Source organism: Phyllobates terribilis, unplaced genomic scaffold, assembly GCF_046119375.1.
Source record: "Phyllobates terribilis strain yellow unplaced genomic scaffold, ASM4611937v1 Scaffold_3__8_contigs__length_932513732, whole genome shotgun sequence".
Lineage (NCBI taxonomy): Eukaryota > Metazoa > Chordata > Amphibia > Anura > Dendrobatidae > Phyllobates > Phyllobates terribilis.
The window spans coordinates 441,201,004-441,220,991 of NW_027362763.1; the positions used below are offsets into that span (position 1 = coordinate 441,201,004).

General features: G+C 41.1%; 1 long non-coding RNA gene across 1 annotated transcript in view; it reads right to left on the reverse strand.

Annotated features, from left to right (window-relative positions):
* Positions 1–6,156: 6,156 nt before the first annotated feature.
* The window catches only part of LOC141259550 (uncharacterized), a 348,768-nt gene continuing 334,936 nt past the window's right edge, over positions 6,157–19,988 (reverse strand). The window contains exon 4 of the long non-coding RNA XR_012318436.1: positions 6,157–6,555. This is a non-coding gene — a long non-coding RNA (uncharacterized lncRNA). The remainder of the gene's footprint in view (positions 6,556–19,988) is intronic.

Here is a 19,988-nt window from a genome sequence, read left to right on the forward strand (position 1 = left end):
ATTATCTGCCCATCGCTGAACGCTTCTCTAGCTGAAGTTTCCAGACAGATGATGTACATGCTACTAGGGAAATCTTTTTCTTCTTCTATCTAATAGTAAGTATGTAACCTTTATAAGTATTTAACCTTTGTACTTAGAATCTACAAAAGTGTACGCAATATTATAATATCATACTATTCCTTTGATTCTGTATTTTATCTTTCATATTCACTCTTATAAATAAAATTGCGTTATATTACAAGTGGTTGCCTTCTTCAAAGCCGTATCCAAACCTTATTGCTAAAAACTTGGCAATACAGACCAAAGTCGTGGGCAATCCTGAATCTGTACCTCGAGTCCGTGTAGATATTGGCCACTCGACTCTCAGTGCACTTGCAGGCTTCAGTCAGAGCATACAGTTCAGCCTTGAGCTGACATATAAGATGGCAGTGGTCCAGCAGAAACAACCGTTGGTGGGGACACCACCGCATATCCGGTATGGTAAGTTCCATATTCATCTGCGTATCTGGACCCATCAGTATACAGTATCAGATCCACTTCAGGCAGTGGCTGTTCAGAGACAGTAGGTAGGTGAGAGGTTTCTGCCTTCATGACCTCAAGGCAATCATATTCACTCGAAACAGGGTATTCATGATCTTCTGAGGTCCCCCCAAGTCTTCAGAGCAGTCCTCACTTGACAGAGGAAGCAGAGTGGAGGGGTTCAAGACAGTACATCGCCGAAGAGCTATATTTTCTGGTAAAAGGAGCTCACATTGGATTCTGACACGACGTTGCATAGATAGATGGTTGTGCTGGGTTTGTGCAAGGATAGCTTTCAAATCATGAGGGGCCAGTATAGTTGTAGGATGGCCAAGTACAACATCTTCTGTTCTGTGGAGGAGTTCTGTAGCTGCCAACACTGCTTTGAGACATGTTGGAGCTGTTTGCGCCAATGGATCCAATTTACTGGAATAATATCCGATGGGTCTCATGTTACCTCCATGTTTTTGAGCCAGAACTCCTGAGGCATGGCCACACGCTTCAGAGACAAATAGAAAGAATGGAAATTCATAGTTGGGAATCCCCAGTGCAGGGGCTGAAATGATGAGTTCTTTCAACTCGTCTATTGCATCCTCAGCTTCTTGGTCAAAATGCAGGTCAAGCTCAAAAGAGTGGACCCGATCATATAGAGGTTGCATGAGAACTGACACATTAGGGATCCACTGCCTGCAGTATGAGACCATTCCCCAGAAAGATGGAGTTGTTTGACAGTTCTCGGGTATGGGATGTCACGGATGGCAGTTTTCCGCTCTTCAGTGAGATGCTTGGTACCTTGGGATATGCAATGACCCAAAAACACAACTTTGGTACAACACCATTGTAGCTTTTGCAGAGTAACTTTGTATCCGACGGTGGCCAGAAATCGGAGCAAAGAATAGCTGAACCTGTGGCAAGTTTGGTCATTGGGACAACAGTGGAGTAGATCATCGACATATTGTATCAATGTGACTTCAGGGTTCTCACTCTTCCAGGGTTGGAGACAGGTAGTTAAGGCCAGTGTGAAGTGATGAGGAGAGTTATGAGCTCCTTGAGGCATAACGGCCCAGGTGTACTGTACTCCTCTGTCTGTAAAAGCAAAAAGATACTGACAGTCTGGATGCAGAGGCCCACTGAAGAAGGTGTTTGCCAAGTCGATTACTGTAAAATGCGTTGCCTCAGGGGGAATTTCACTGACTAATGTATGTGGATTTGGCACCACTGTGGTCTCCAGGATTGTAACTGCATTCACAGCTCTCAGATCTTGCACCATCCTAAATTTATCCGGTTCTCTTCTTGCAGTTTTCTTCTTCACTGGAAACAATGGAGTATTAGCAGGAGAAACACAGGGAATTAATGCTCCTTTCTTGAGTAATTCTTGGATCTGGGCATCTAATGACGCTTCTTGGGCTGCTTTCAGTGGGTACTGTGGGAGTCTGGGAATCCGTGCACCTTCATTCAGGAAAACTTGGACTGGTGGGACAGACAGCCGGCCTATATCATCAGGACCTTGAGACCAGAGTTCAGGTGGTATGCAGTCAAGATAATGCTGTGGTATGGCGGTTATTTCAAACTGGATGACACACAATGGGAGGGCATGTACCTTTGTTTGCTCCTCTAATGATAACGGAGTAGAGACATCTAGATGCATTCCATTCTCATCATATGATATCTGAGCATTTAACTTCTGGAGTAGATCTGCTCCAAACAAATTAAGCGGGCAGGTGTCTGAAAGAAGCAATCTAGCCAGCAGCTTCTGTTCTTTCCCAATAGGCAATGGAAATGTTAGTCTGGATGAGTGTGGTTTTGCATCCACTCCCACACATGAAAGGAAATCATCAGATATAAGCGATTCATAGGGTAAATTTCTTGACCATATTACTGATCTGGCTGCACCCATGTCTACTAGAAAAGGTAAAGTTCTGTCCTGTACATCTATTTTGACAGTAGAAATCAGTCCAGATTAAGTGGGGACGTTTTCAACTGAGGTCAAGGTGAGCACGGGTTTGCCATTATCCTATGCGGGGTAATTCTGGTCTTCCCCCACAAGCCAGCGTGGTGTGTCCCTGTTATTTTGGTACATCTGTTGCGGTGGCTGGTCTCTGTAATTCTGCACAGGTTCGCTTGGCATTGTCTCATACTCTCTCTGTGGTGGCTGCCGTGATGGCTGTCTATACTCTTGGTGGGAGTACCGTGGATTCCCTTGGTAGTGTGGAGAATCTCTTCTTTTAAATTGCAGGTTGTAGGAGAGTGGCATCGAGCCATAGAAAGGATTCCCTGTATTCTCTGGACATCCTCTTCTGAAATGACCTGGTTGGTTACAACGGTGACAGATTGGTTCCCTTAGTCTTAAACTCGGTCCTCTGTACATTTGTGGAGGACCCATCCTTTGTGGGGGTGAACGGTATAGTTGTTGTGGGTATCCTAGGGAATATGGCAACTGTTCTTGTTGATTATCTGCAGGTTGATAGACTGCTAGAGCAGCTGGAGCAGGAGCAGCAACACGAGTCGGTGTAGGTGCTGGAGTAGGCTCTGGAGCAGGCCTTGGTACAGCATTCAATTGTTTCTCTATAGCTTTAGCAATGAGGAGTACCTTTCGTGGGGACATGTCCACATATTCTGGTCTGGAGACTGTAAGCTTCGCTGAGATTTCCTCTCTGAGTCCCCTAACAAATGAAGTGACTAGCAGATTCTGTTGGTTCCTCTGACCTTCATTGAACCCTTGATCCTTGAACAGAGTATGGATTCTGGTGGAAAAATTTTTCGACATTCTCCCCTCATTCTTGAGTACAGTCCGATACACTGGTAGATGAGTCTGTGAGCCGCTCCTTGGCCCATTGCTGAAGTTGTTGACAAAAAGCTCCTCCTGATTGGTAAGTCTCCTTGTCTATCACTTGGCTGTCATTCAGAGATACTTGAATTATTGGCCAGAAGGCATCTCCCACTCTAATGCTAGTGATTTCATGAAGATCTTTCCAAGTGGCTGAATAAGTTTGTTGAATTTGTCTGATTCTTCTGTAGAACACCATAGGGTGTCTGTCTGAGTCAGGTAGTTGACTAATCACTTGATTAACTTGTGAGGGTGTGAATGCCACATATCTATTATGGTGATCTAGCACTGGAGAGTCTGACTGAGAAGATGTTGAGGGAGATACCGGCAACACAGCAACAGGAGGTGCGCTTGTTTGTCTAGGAAATAGTTCATTTGGGTTATCTTCTGAGGTCATCTGGCAGCTGAGTGGGTCTGATCTAGCTGGGGACCTTTCCACAGCTCGGGTGAGAATTTGAGATTTATGATAGTCATTGCTGATTAGTCTTATCTCCTCCAACTTAGTTAGTCCTCTATACTCCCATATAGCTTGGACTTTTGCTTGGGCACAGGCTTGCATAGGAAATCCATTCATTCCAGAACTTATAGCAGGAAGAGCAATAGAAGTAAGGTTCCTTGCTCCAGCATAGTTCAGAATATTGTTGATTGTAGCTCTAAGTTGTGACACACACTGATCATGATGATCTTCATCATACACTGGACCTACTGCATGAATGATAAGCCTGCATGGTAATCTCCCTGGTCTGGTGGCTACCAGGTCTGTTGCCTCGACCGGTCCTGAAGAATGTACAATGCTGTTACAGTCTTCCTGAACAGCATTACCTCCGGCTTGCACAATAGTCTTAGCCACTCCTCTCCTATGTTGTAATCTAGGGTTTGCTGCATTAACTATAGCATCCACCCGCTGTGTTACCAGATCCCCCAGACCTGTTGTTAGTACCATTGATGACTTCCAAATCATTCTTTCTGTCCATGGTTTCCACACCTGTGTGTATTCTTCATCCGAAAGGGTGGCACGGGAATCCTCCCGATCCGGAGAGAATTCTGATATTGGTGTACGAAATGTCACACGAGCCGGTTTACCTTCTGGATCGCTTATTGATGTGGACGCTGATGGTGGTGGTGGTGCTGCCGCCCCTCCCACGGTTCCTCTGGTTCAATAGTATTTCTCCTTCGGTTAAGTGCCTGCCGGAACTCCGGACTGTTAAATAGAGTTTCGGCACTAGGCAAATGAGGATAGAGAGGGACATAGTCTTTTGGGACATAGTACGCACCATCCAGAGTGACAACCGGACACACTGGTATAGGAGTAAATGTTGCCGTTGATGTTCCGGGTGCGCCAAGATGGCCGCCACCAGAAGGAAGCACACTACAGGAAGGGTGCGTGCCACTGGGAAGGAGCACACCCACTGACATCTGGTCAGAGGCCGGAGGTGATGCAATGGATGTAGTAACATGGCCGCTGCAGGAAGGGTTGGAACTTTGGGCAGACATAGGTATAACGGATGAGGATGGGGCACTTGGAGTGGCTTGGTTAGTAGCGAGGGGTGGGCCTCATGGACGGGGCACGTGACATGCAACACAATAATCTACTGACAATGGATTCTGCTGGCCAAAATTAGAACACATCCAACAATTCATTGCGGTGCCATTATAGGGCGGTGGTGGAGGCATCTCTCTAACATAGAAATAACCAGTTTGTTCCCTTTGTTATCCCTAACCTCAATTTCCACAAACCCTTCTTTAGAAAACCTTTTTCCACATGTATGCACTTTGCAACAACCCATTATCTTCCAGTTTTCCCCTGTTTTCACAAATTGCTTCTTTCAACATCTCGTACTGTAATCTACCCCCCGGGTACAACCCACACAATGACATTACTTTTTTTGTTTTCTCTATATATTTCTTTCCTTCTCTTCTAGCAACTATATCTTTGGGGTCCTGTCGCTCCTGATCGAGAGACCCCTGCGACACAAACAATGTCTTTAGTTTTTCCATGATTTTGGCTCCAGGCGTTCCGCACCCTTAGACTTATGATCAGACCAGGCAGGTGATACACAAGTACAATTGTAAAAGGTCCCTACACTCCCTACCAAGCACTGAATTGATTCTTTTATGACTTAATGAAGCACTGAACACCCCGCACACCCACGTCCTAGTGACGTCTTAATATGCGGCTTAACGATGTAGTTGGCTCCCCGCGTATTCCACGTCTTAATAGAGGATTGGTTGACCCCGCATGCCTGCGCCCTAATGGCATCTTAATACACGACTTATCAGCAACTTCACTCCCCGTGTGTCCCACATCTTAATACACGACTTAATAGAGGATTGGTTGGCCATGCATGCCCACGCCCTAATGGCGTCTTAATACACGACTTATCAGCAACATCACTCCCCACGTGCCTGCATTATAAACAATGAAATTTTCCTAAATTCTCAAGTGTATACTTGTACGCCCCTGCGTTCAAAGATCGTTCTAATGGGTCGGAGCACCTCAGAAACAACAGAGCAGCTAGTCTGGAGCGACTACACATCAGAGTTCTTGGAATCACAGAGCGGGGACCTGCCCAATCGCACGGGGCTGTCCCTAATGGCCAATAAGGTCACAACAAACTCACCAGAGACTGCTCAAAATACGAATAAGCACTACAGATTCATTAATCTTCAGACTTACTGTATTCAGCGATCAGAGTTGATCAGGCTCTCACTTTGAGCAGTCCCGGCTCTTCCGCAGGTAGTCTGGTGATAGGCAACCCAAGACCTAGAGTCCCCTCGAGTGTGATCTGAGTCACGGCACCATTTGTGGAGGTTTCACCAATTTAAGATACATTAGGTAACTGCTCTCCTCCAAATTAAAGATTTCTGAGTGCATGCAAAGAAGCTAATCAACCACATTTGCTTATCTGGTCGAAAAACTTCACTCAGAGACTGAACCACGCAAAATAGCATACTTTATTATGTAGACATGGGTTTTTATAGTATTCTACTCCTAGGTGGGATTAGTAAAATTCATTGCTCTTTCCGAGAACTTGGCACACTGCAATTTGCTCATCCATGTATCTCTTGGCCTCAGTAATGCCTTAGGAATTCTGATGGAAGGGGTGAAGTCAACTCAGTGTCATCTTTGCCAACTCGACATGAATCTCTCTGTTATCAGCCATGCACATGCATACGTCATTCCCAGGAAATCATTTAGTTGTTCATGTCTACAATAAGAGCAGAAACTGTTAGTTATATATTCATTAACTATTAACATAATCCATGTGCATATACAGTACAGACCAAAAGTTTGGACACACCTTCTCATTTAAAGATTTTTCTGTATTTTCATGACTATGAAAATTGTACATGAAAATGGAAATGATCCTAACACAAGTCAAAATCCACAATAGATTACCTCAAAAGATGCAATCTGAAGGTTTTACAATGGCCTACACAGTCCCCTGATCTGAACATCATTGAAAATCTGTGGCTAGACCTCAAAATAGCAGTGCATGCAAGACAACCCAGTAACCTCACAGAACAGGAAGAATTTTCCAAGAAAAAATGGATGAAAATCCCTCAAACAAGAACTGAAAGACTCTTGGCTGGCTACAAAAAACGCTTTCAAGTTTTGATATTTGCAAAAGAGGGTGCTACTAGGTACTAACCTTTTGCATTGGCCCATTTTCCTTTTTGCAATTTTTAAAGTGTAAAAAATGACAATATATTTTTATTTTTTTGCCTGTAGCAGAAAGTAAATGTGTCATCTTTAACTTTAGACCCTTTATAGATCATTTCATCTTCAACTTGCTTACGTGTTCACAATAACTGTAATTTTGACCAGGAGGTGCCCAAACTTTTACTCTACCTGGTCTCCATTCTCCCAGTATTCATCTTTTTCCGACTGAATAAAAATATGGCAACTTACATTTTTGTGTACGTCAGAAAAAGACAAATACTGCCAGAATAGAGGCCAGACAGTGTCCAAAGTTACACTGCTTCTTTCATTGAAAGCATTTACACTGTGGAAATTCCACATGAAAAACGCTTGAAAAGCGCATAGTGGGCACACAGCCTAAAAGTCTCCTCACCTGACGTGCTTAACACATCACTCTCCGCAAGAAGAACTATTACCCCTAGATACCGGTCTGACGCCTCTCATCCAGCCACACCAGAACTCACACTTTGCACTGACGAGGGGCAGTACCCCGAAGCACAGTGTCTGCAAATTGAGTTTCTGGTCTTGGCTTTTTATCTAAGTCATGTGATAAGGCTCGTTAAAGGGTCACTATTGACTTTTAGGATTGATACTTCCTGTAGGTGGTACTATAATTCTAGTCCTCTTCCTCTCTGAAGAGACAATTTGCATATTTCCCAGAGGAGCATTGCGGCTTTAAAAGTCTTCTCATCTGACGTGCTTAACACATCACGCTCCGCAAGGAGAAATATTACCCCTAGATACCGGTCTGACGCCTCTCATCCAGCCAAACCAGAACTCACACTTTGCACTGACGAGAGGCAGTACCCTGAAACACAGTGTCTGCAAATTAAGTTTCTGGTCTTGGCTTTTTATCCTAAGTCATGTGATAAGGCTCATTAAAGGGTCAATATTGACTTTTAGGATTGCTACTTCCTGTAGGTGGCACTAGAGTTCTAGTCCTCTTCCTCTCTGAAGAGACAATTTGCATATTTCCCAGAGGAGCATTGCAGCTTTAAAAGTCTCCTCACCTGACGTGCTTAACATGTGACTCTCCGCAAGGAGAAATATTACCCCTAGATTTGGAAAATGGAAGAAACACAAGATGACTGTCAAACTTCCTTGGTCTGGGGCTCCATACAAGGTCTCACCTCGTGGGGTTAGGATAGTTCTGAGAAAGGTCAGAAATCAACCCAGAACTACACAGGAAGAACTGGTCAATGACCTGAAAAGAGCTGGGACCACAATCTCAAACATTACCATTAGTAAAACACTACACTGTCATGGATTAAAATCCTGCAGGGCACTCAAGGTCCACATGCTCACGCCAGCACTTGTCCAGGCCCATTTGAAGTAATCCAGCGAACATCTGGATAATCCAGACGAGGTATGGGAGAAGGTCATGTGGTCAGATGAGACCAAAATAGAACTTTCTGGTATTAACTCCACTCGCCGTGTTTGAAGGAAGAAGAAGGATAAGTACAAGAACAAGAACACTGTCCCAACCATGAAACATGGTGGGGGAAACATCATACTTTTGGGGTGCTTTTCTGCGAAGGGGACAGGATGACTACACTGTATTGAAGGAAGGATGAATAGGGTCATGTATCATGACATTTTGGCCAACAACATTCTTCCCTCAGTAAGAGCTTTGAAGATGGGTTGTGGCTGGTTCTTCCAGCATGACAATGAGCCAAAACACACAGCCAGGGCAACTAAGGAGTGGCTCCATAAGAAGCATTTCAGAAGCCAGTCTGCAGACCTGAACCCAATAGAAAATCTTTGGAGGGAGCTGAAACTCAATGTTGCCCAGCCCTGAAACTTGAAAGATCTGGAGTATGCCAAAATCTCTGCTGCAGTGTGTGCAAACTTGGTCAAGAACTATAGGAAACGTCTGGCCTCTGTAATTGCAAACAAAGGTTTCTGCACCAAATATTAAGTTCTGTTTTTCTATTGTATCAAATACATAATTCATGCTATAAAATGCAAATTATGTAAAAATCATACAATGTTATTTTCTGGATTATTTTTTTAGATTCTGTCTCTCACATTTGAAGTGTACCTACGATAAAAATTGCAGACCTCTCCATTCTTTTGTAGGTGGGAAAACTTGCAAAATTCGCAGTGTATCAAATACTTATTTTCCCACTGTATGTACATCATGCTGATGGCGCAATACAGCTTCCGTACCATGCGATCAGGTGCAGGACCTGACTTACATACACAGCCGGGCTGCTGCTGAACTGCTAGGATCAGCGTTCTCAACAATCTTAACAGTCTATTCCCCTCATATGTCAATAGTGATAGTGGAACATGAGTAGAGAGAAAGCACCCCCTGTGTCAGCCCATTGGTACCCCTGCAGCACAATTGCAGTGTTCTGATGTGTTTGCTATTTCAACCATAGGTCTGACAAAGGCCTTTGGGCTTGCAGTGCACTATTCCCAACCAATAAGAATCTGCTGGAGGCAGTGCTTGATAGAATACCTGCCAGTCAAGCACTGACAGGATAGTGTAATACACAGCACTGCTAAGTTAGTGCTGTGCATTACTAATGTGATCATAACATCGCATGGTAAAGTCCCCCTTGAGAGACGAATATATTTATTGCAAAAGAAAAGTTTTTAAGTGTTTTAGGTGAAAAAAGAGTAAAACTTCCACCCTATAATCTGAGGCTTCTCAAAGAAAAAATTATTTAATCTAAAAAGCAATAAGCTTAAAAATGTCACATATTTGGTATTACCACATCCGTAATGACATGTTCTGTAACACAATGAATACACACAGAAAAAATACTAAATAAAAAGTGATCAAAAAGTGAAAACTATATCACACACAATTCTGTCTACAGAAAAATAAATAATAGACAGGTACTATAAGTTTTATGTTCATGTTTTAAATGTATGTCACTGGTACATGTGTTTAAGAAATAGAAAATTAAATAAGTTATGGGTCTCAGAATGTGGCAAACTGCCCTCCCTCCACTTTATCCCCAAAAAAATGATTGAAAAAAATAAGATTTGTTATGTGTGAGAGTAGTAAAACATAAAAACATATATAAATTGGGTATTGTCATTAGCATATCAATTTGCAGAATTACAGTGGCTTGCAAAATTATTCCCCCCACCTTGTGTTTTGCTACCGCACAACCAGGAATTTCACAGTTTTTTTGAGGGTTTGCATCAGTTCATGTAAAGTGCGTGTAAAGTGCAGTGTGCATAACTATTCACCCCTCTAAAGTTAGTACTTTGTAGAGCCTCCTTTTGCAGCAATTGCAGCTGCAAGTCGCTTTGGATAAGTCTCTTTTCACATCTTGACACTGGGATTTTTGCCCATACCTCAAGGCAAAACTTCTCAAGCTCCTTCAAGTTAGATCTTTTCCTCTAGTGAACAGCAATCGTCAAGTCCGACCACACAGTCTCAATTGGATTAAGATCTGGACTTTGACTAGGTCACTGTAAACATTTACACATTTCCCCTTAAACCGCTCAAGTGTTGCTTTAGCAGTATGCTTTGGGTCATTGTCTGTTGGAAGGGGAACCTCCATCCCAGTCTCAAATCACTGACAGACTGAAGCAGGTTTTGCTCAAGAATATCCCTGTATTTTGCACCATCCATCTTCCCCTCAACTCAGACCATTTTCCCTGACCCTACTGCCGTAAAACATCCCCACAGCATGATGCTGCCACCATGGTGTTCTTGGGGTGATGATGAGCTATGTTGATTTGGTGCCAGACACAGAGTTTACCTTGGTGATTAGAAAGTTACATTTTGGTCTCATCGGACCAGAGCACCTTCCTCCATACATCTGGAGAATCTCCCACATGTCTTTTGGCAAACTCAAAACTAGCCTTACAATTTTTGTGTTTAAGAAAGGGCTTTTTTCTGCCCGCTCTTCCATAAAGGCCAACCCTTTAGCGTGTGTGGCTTATTGTAGTCGTATGGACAGATACTCCAGTGTTTGGGTCATTTTTTGGGTCAAATTTTTGCCTGGCGGCATTAGATCAAAGTATGATTTTTGGATGTGCAGTCCATGTCTTTATTCTACAGTTCAGCATACTGCATGGTCTGTCCCCTATTTTTTACTTAGACCAGCATGCCTCCCATATGGCACAGGTGTTTTTAATTAGCAGAAGACTGCAAGAGGTGCTCTGGCTATTTTAGCTCTCAGTTCACAGTTTGAGAGCTTGTGGACAGTGAGTTTTTTGGCTCCTTTCAATTTTTCTTAGTGCTGTGTGGCGGCCATTGTTGCTGTGGTTTTATGCTTGGGGGGCAGTTTGGCCTGGAGTCATGGGGTCTTTGTCTTGCAGCATGGGTGCAATGATGCACCAGGCCGCCCGCCCTGCCGGTACACTGAACATTGCAGCGGTGGTTAGCACATGGCACCACTCCTTTAAGGCTATAAAAAGTTGGGGACCCACTGAGAGGTTCACAGTGATGTGGTAGTGGGCTTCATACAGTGTGATCAGAATGTTAAACTAAGAACTCATGTTCAGTTTTGTAAATTTTTGCCTAGCGGCATTAGATCATCAAATGATTTTTGAATGTCCGGTCCATGTACTTTTTCTACACTTCATCTCATGACTTATAAATGTTTAGAACTTTAGCTGTTGCATCCTGAACTTTATAAACACGCATCACATGTATCAATTATTCTGTTTTTCTGCAAAGTCGTTTTGTTTTCTGTAATCCAGCTTATTTTTTATTGGGTTTTTTTTTCACAATTTTGAATTAGTTTTGAAACAGATATTTTCTTGAGATGTCATCTTTTTTTTGTTTTAGCTTTGTTTTTTTCTTTTGTTTTGTTTTTTATTATATGAAGAAGCTATAAATGAACTTGTGAATAAAGTGCATGTGTGGGAGTAATAAAATTGAATTTTTCAATTTAGGATTGATGATTTAAATCTAATTAGTCAGCCATCGAATATGCAGTGTAACTTTCAGATAGGTTAATTAATCTTTTTATCTGTCACAAAATACTAAGTGTGCCAAAATATATAGCTACCATTCATAGAACATATCATAAAATTTATTGAGCTGATCATAAAAAACAAACTGTGTATATCATATGGATCCTTGATTTAAAGTTATGTCTCTATGCTGATCATAAAAAAAATCTTTGCATTAAAACACACTCATTAATCTAATGCAATTTTCTTCAGCGAGGCACATAAAATTCTAATAAAATTACATTCTAATAAATGTAACACTTAGGTTATTTTTTCATAGGGCTTATGAAATGGTTTGAGCACAAGTAAATTATTTTCTAGTGAAGATTATACTAGTTTTTAAAGCAGTTCATAAAAAAGTGAAAACAAGAGAAGATTTTAATTCAAGTGAACCAACAAAACATGATAAAAAATATACGAAAAATACAAAATTATCTTATATGGAATAATCCATACTCTTGCAGCTGCAAAACTACACATTGTATGTAACAAGCTTCCCCAATTGGTGGCTGCAGACAGCCAAAATGTTATCTTTTACATATATGATTGTGTGACAAAACACAGGAACTTGTGTACACTACAATAATTACATGGTATACAATTAGCTTAGTATTTTTATACTCTACTTTATCAATTTCAGGAATATCATAAACTTCTTCATAACACTGTTCTTCACTGTTCATCCATATATTAAATCAAACAAAGAAATGGAACCAAATATATTTTTTTAAATGTCACACATATTAATTAAATCTAAAGCAAGCAGGAGAGTAGTGGATGTATGACCATAAAGAGGTTGTTCGGCCTTAGGGTACAAGTCTTCAGACACACTATGTGGCTGCAGACTTGTGAATCCTTACAATGTACAGTAAGTGAAAAGAAAAAATTTACCAGCTCACCCTTATTTCATGCTGCAAATCTTGAAGGGAAGCTCATGATTCACACTACCATAGGGCTTCAGTCAATGCAAGGAAGAAATTATATGATCCCGCTCCCAGTTGATATTTCCACAATATGTTAAAACCAATAGTCCTTTATCATAAACATTTTAAAAATTAAGGGGAAATATGACAACATAACAGGTGGTGAAACCTCTGGCAAGTGGTTAAGGGGGGCGGAGGCAGAAACATTTTTTACTTAACCAGATGCGTTTCGAACGCCAAGCGTTCTTAGACTTTGGCATCAGAGTGATCCCAAAGCCTAAGAACGCTTGGCTTTCGAAACGCATCTGGTTGCATAAAATATGAAATATGGAAATATGAATTGGGAGCTGGATCATATCCTTTCTTCACCTGCAATCCTCAACAGTATGTGTGCCCATTGTGGCAGAGCTTGGAAAAACTGGTATGATGACTAGAGATGAGCAAACATGTTCAAAAAACATTCGTTTTTTTCAAATTTGGCATGAACATTGCACATTCGGATTCGTGATCGGGCACCCCAATGTATTTACTGAAAATCGGCCCAAATTGTCAAAATTGCGGATAATGATCGCGTTTCCACTACCGTATTTATTAGGACTTTGGCTAGGGTTTGTTTGATGAGGGCAGAGGGTAGGGAGAAGTCAGAGTAGCGGCGGGCTATTAGTCTTTTTTTTTTTCTTAGCTTAATGTGTGTAGATTCCGGCAAGCCAATCAGGGCACAGAAACCACAATGTCTAGACACAATGGCTTCTGTAATTGGCTGCTGAAGTCACATGTCCCTCTCCATATAAAGAGCAGACATGTTGTTTTAGTGCCATTTTGTCAGTGTAACAGTGCAGAGAGGCTACTTCTGACACTGCTCTTGGATACTAAGAGACAGTTGCTTCTAAGTCAGATAGTTTAGATCTGCTGGAAGGTTGATTTCACAGCCACATAGGATCCTATCTATGTGGCTGTGAAATCAACCTTCCAGCAGATCAATTGTTTTTGCTATTAATGTGGTAAACACAGACACAGCAGGCCACATTTCAGCATAGAACTCTGTTGTCCACTGCTGATATTGTGCTGCATGCAGCAGTACACCTTTGAAACTCTATTTTTTTCTATTACTATGGTGATACAAACAGTAGACCACATCTCAGCTTTAAAACATTTTGGTGCATATTATACAGGCCTCGTCCACAGTAAAAAATCTAATTTCTTCTGTTACTAACGTGATACAACAGGCCACACATCACCTTGTAATTTTCTGGTGGTGAAATTCAGCTGTATCCAGAGGTCGTCCACAGTAAAAAAAAATGTAATTTCTTCTGTTACTAATGTGATACAGCAGGCCACATCTCAGCTTAAAATTTTTTGGTGCATATATTCTGCTGTATGCAGGCCTCGTCCAAAGTAAAAACCTAATTTCTTCTGTTACTAACGTGATACAGCAAGCCACATTTCAGCTTAAAAATTTCTTGCAGTGAAATTCAGCTGTAAACAGAGCTCGTCCATAGTGATGAGCGAATATGTTCGAAATCCAATCTCAAATGTTAAATTTGACACGAATATGGCACATTCGGATTCGTGATTGGAAACGTGAGCATTCTTTCTTAAAATCGTCAAAAATCGGTAACATTTGGCGAAACAGTGCAAGAAAACTATTGAGGTGCAACTGTTTTTAACACTTTGCCTAGCATACTGCTTATGTATGATGAGCGGGGGATGTGTTTGATAAGGGGACGGGCTGGGGGGAGAGCTGACAGAATCTGAGAGCAGCGGCGTGCTTCCAATTTTTTTTCTATAACTTTATGTGTGCAAATCACAGCTATACAAACAGAGCGCAGGAAGCATCCACACTGTCCAGACACAAGGGCTTGTGCCATTGGCTGCTGAAATCACATGTCCTCTCTATATAAAGAGCGGACATGTTTTCTGAGCGCCATTTTATGCATGTAACTGGTCACAGATGCTGCTGCAGGACCCTGCTCCTGTGTACTGAGAGATTTTAGCTAGATAGGTAGGCGGTTGCTTGTAAGTCAGATAGTTTAGATAACTAGTGTCCTGTGTGTCTGTGAAATCGACCTTCCAGCAGATTTTTTTTTCTTGTGCTATTACCGAGGTCCAGACAAAAACAGCAAGGCCCATGTCATAGAACTCTGTTGTGCACTGCTTTTATTGTGCTCCACAAGTATCCCTTAAATCAATTTTTTCACTTGCTAATGTGATACAGCAAGAAAACCCTACTAGCCCACCTTTTCATTTTGTGGGGTTGAAATTCAGCTGTATGCAGAGTTCCTGAGTGCAGAGTACAAAAATCTAATTTATTAATTTGCTAATGTGATAGTGCACGCTATAGTAGCCCACCTTGTCATTTTCTGGGGGTGAAATTCAGCTGTATACACAGTCCAAAAAAATTTAATCTGTCACAAACGTGATACAATCTGCTATAAGCCACCTAGTCTTTTTGTGGTATTGAAATTCAGCTGTTTTCAGAATAAAAAATATATTTTTTCTGCTGCTAGCCAGGGTCCAAAAAATATTTTTTTCTGTCACAAACATGATACAGTCTGCTATAAGCCTCCTAGTCCTTTTGTGGCGTTGAAATTCAGCAGTTTTCAGAGTAAAAAAAACATTTTTTTCTGATGCTAGCCAGTGTACAAAAATATTTTTTTCTGTCACAAACGTGATACAGTCTGCTATAAGCCACCTAGTCCTTTTGTGGCAGTGAAGTTAAGCTGTGTGTAGACCGTAAACAAACTATTTTTTTCTCTTGCTAACAAGAGTAAAAAAATATTTATTTTTGCTACAAACGTGATACAGTATGTCATATGTCACCTTGTCATTTTGTGGCGGTGAAATTAAGCTGTATGCAGAGCTTATGCAGAGTAAAAAAATCAATTTTTTTCTGTGACTAATGTGATGGAGTAGGCTAGATCTGAATTTGAAATATCTTGGAGCATACATTCTATGTTATACAGGCCTCATCCACAGTAAAAAAAAATACTTTCTTCTGTTATTAACGTGATACAGCAGGGGACATCTCAGTTTGAAATAGTTTGGAGCATACAGTGGCATGTAAACGTTTGGGCACCCCTAGTCAAAATTACTGTTATTGTGAACAGTTAAGCAAGTTTTAGATTAAGTGATTTCTAAAAGGCCTAAATTAAATATGACACATTTCCTTTGTATTTTAGGCAAAAATATATTTATATTGTCATTTTTTATATTTTATAAATTACAAAAACGTAAATCGGCCAATGCAAAAGTTTGGGCACCCTAGCTGATTTATGTGCTCAGATAACTTTGACCAAGGTTCCAGACCTTAATTAGCCTTTTAGGGTTATGACTTCATCACTATCAATATCATCATTAGGAAAGGCCAGGTGATGCAAAAAACGCAGCCTCCTCTAACCTTGCGCCAAAGAACAGAAGCCACAGAAGCCATAGGTTCTTCTAAGCTGGTGGCTTGCACTCTGAAAATGAAAATGGTGGAGGCCCTCAAAGCAGGAGAAGGCTATAAGAAGATAGCAAAGCGTTTTCAAGTTGCCCTTTCCTCAGTTCTAAATGTAATTTAGAAATGGCAGTAAACAGGAACAGTGGAGGTCAAGATAAGGTCTTGAAGACCAAGCAAAATGTCAGTGAGAGCTGCTCGTAGGATTACTAGAGAGGCAAATCATAACCTCCGCTTGACTGCAAAAGACCTTCAGAAAGATTTAGCAGACTCTGGAGTTGTGGTAAATTCTTTTACTGTTCAGAGACACCTGCACAAATATGGCTTGGATGGAAGAGTTATCAGAAGAAAACCTCTCCTGCTTCCTCACCATAAAATTGAGCATCAGAAGTATGCAAAAGAACATCGAAACAAGCCTGATGCATTTTGGAAACAAGTCTTGTGGACCAATGAGATTAAAATAGAACTCTTTGGCCACAATTATCAAAGGTATATGTGGAGAAAAAGGCCACAGAATTTCAGGAAAGAACATCTATCCAACCATTAAGCATGGGGGTGGATCAATAATTCTTTTGGGTTGTGTTGCAGCCAATGGCACGGGGAACATTTCACAGGTAGAGAGAAGAATAGATTCAATTAAATTTCCACAAATTCTTGATGCAAATATAACACCATCTGTAAAAAGCTGAAGTTTAAAAGAGGATGGCTTCTACAAATGGATAATAATCCTAAACACACGTCAAAATCCACAATAGACTACCTCAAAAGGCGCAAGCTGAAGGTTTTACAATGGCCCTCACAGTCCTCTGATCTAAACAGCACTGAAAATCTGTGGCTCAACCTCAAAATAGCAGTGCATGCAAGGTGACCCAGTAATCTCACAGAACTGGAAGAATTTTCCAAGGAAGAATGGATGAAAATCCCTCAAACAAAAATTGAAAGACTCTTGGCTGGCTACAAAAAGCGTTTATAAGCTGTGACACTTGCAAAAGGGGGGCTACTAGGTACTAACCATGCAGGGTGCTCAAACTTTTGCTTCAGCCCATTTTCCTTTTTGTAATTTATAAAATGTAAAAGATAGAAATATACTTTTTTTTTTGCCTACAATACACTGGAAATGTGTCATCTTTAACTTCAGGCCTTTTAGAGATCATTTCATTTTCAAATTGCTTAACTGTTCACAATAACAGTAATTTTGACCAGGGGTGTCCAAACTTTTACATGCCACTGTATCTCCTATGTTATACAGGCATTATCTACATTAAAAAAGTACTTTTTTCTGTTACTAACATTCTACAGCAGGGGACATCTCAGTTTGAAATAGTTTGGAGCATATCTCCTATGTTATAGAGGTGTCATCCACAGTAAAGAAAATAATTTCTTCTGTTACTAACATTCTACAGCAAGGGACATCTCAGTTTGAAATAGTATGGAACATATCTCCAATGTTATACGTGCATCATCCACAGTAAAAAAAAAATCTTTCTGTTATTAACATTCTACATACAGCAAGGGACATCTCAGTTTGAAATAGTTTGGAACATATCTCCTATGTTACAGAGTTGTCGACCAAATTAAAAAATACTTTCTTCTGTTACTAACGTGGTACAGCAGGGGACATCTCAATTTGAAATAGTATGGAACATATCTCCAATGTTATACATGCGTCATCCACAGTAAAACAATACTTTCTTCTATTACTAATGTGATACAGCAGGGGACATCTCAGTTTGACATAGTTTGGAGCATATCTTCTGTTATAGAGATGTCATCCACAGTAAAAAAAATACTTTCTTGTGTTACTAACGTTCTACAGCAAGGGACATCTCAGTTTGAAATAGTTTGGAGCATATCTCCTATGTTATACAGGGCTGATCTAGAGTAAAAAAAAATACTTTCTTGTGTTACTAACGTTATACAGCAGGGGACATCTCAGTTTGAAATAGTTTGGAGCATATCTTCTATCTTATACAGGGCTCATCTAGAGTAAAAAAAATATACTTTCTTCTGTTACTAACGTTCTACAGCAAGGGACATCTCAGTCTGAAATAGTTTGGAGCATATCTCCTATGTTATACAGGGCTCATCTAGAGTAAAAAAAAAACTTTCTTCTGTTACTAACGTTCTACAGCAAGGGACATCTCAGTTTGAAATAGTTTGGAGCATATATTCTATGTTATACAGGGCATATCTAGAGTAAAAAAAATACTTTCTTGTGTTACTAACGTTATACAGCAGGGGACATCTTAGTTTGAAATAGTTTGGAGCATATCTCCTATGTTATAGAGATGTCATCCACAGTAAAGAAAATAATTTTTTCTGTTACTAACGTTCTACAGCAAGGGACATCTCCGTTTGAAGTAGTTTGGCGCATATCTCATGTTATACAGGGCTCATCTAGAGTAAAAAAAATACTTTCTTGAGTTACTAACGTTATACAGCAGGGGACATCTCAGTTTGAAATAGTTTGGAGCATATCTCCTATGTTATACATGTGTCATCCACAGTAAAAAAATACTTTCTTTAGTTACTAATGTTCTACAGCAAGGGCCATATCAGTTTGAAATAGTTTGGAGCATATCTTCTATGTTATACAAGCATCGATCCCACTAAAAAATACTTTGTTCTGTTACCAAAGTGATACAGCAAGCCATATCTCACCTTGTCATTTAGTGCCACTGAAATTCAGGTGTGTAAGGAGCTGTTGCAGAGCAAAAAAAACTATATTTTTCAGTTGCTAACGTGATACAGCAAGCCATATCTCACCATGTCATTCAGTGCTGCTGCAACTCAGCTGTGTGCAGAACTGGTGCAGAGTAAAAAATATTTTTTTTTTTTACTAATAGCGTGCTCCTACCACACAATCTGAGTAAGATGAGTGGGAAAAAGAGAGGTTGTGGTAGAAAGGGGAATAGGTTTGGTGTTCAAGGTATATGTGGAGTAGGGGGTAATGTTAGTGAAAGCACGCCCTATCCAAAGACAAAATGACAACTTCTGTTACTGGATGGGGCTAATCCACTCCCTTTCTTTGGTAGCTGCACAGCGATACACCTTGTTGATAAAGGCCAGAAAGAGCAAGTGCTCCAGTGGATGACAAGCACTGCTTCAAGTTGCCTCTCCCCTTCTTTCTCCACCTCAACATCACACACAATACAGTCCACAGAGGTGGCACCCCAATTAACCTTGCCTCCTTCCATGTCCAACTGCCCAACTGACTGTAGGGAACCACAGATGGGTCAGTCTGTAGAACTGTTCACCCATTCGATACCAAGGGCATCAGAAGTGTACTCCAAACATTCACAGAGTCAAGAGGATGAAAGCATCTGCACAGATGCGCAAAAAATTTTTTAATTTGGATTCAGGGCAGGATGAAGAAGGGTCCGAGCAGGCTCCTGACCCTCATCACCAGACGTTAACTACTGGGGGGGTCATCCTGATGAGACTCAGATACCTGAGGCTCATGCGGAATGTACTGTGCTGTCAGGGCAACAAGAAGAGAAGGGTCACTCTCTGAGCGAGGAATGGGATAACGTATTGAATGATGACGAGGTTGAAGATCCTACTTGGTGTTTACTCACGCTCATCTGGGGAGGTGGAGGAGGAAGACGAGGAGGTTACGTTTCACCCTACAGCGCAGACACAGAGTGATGCAAA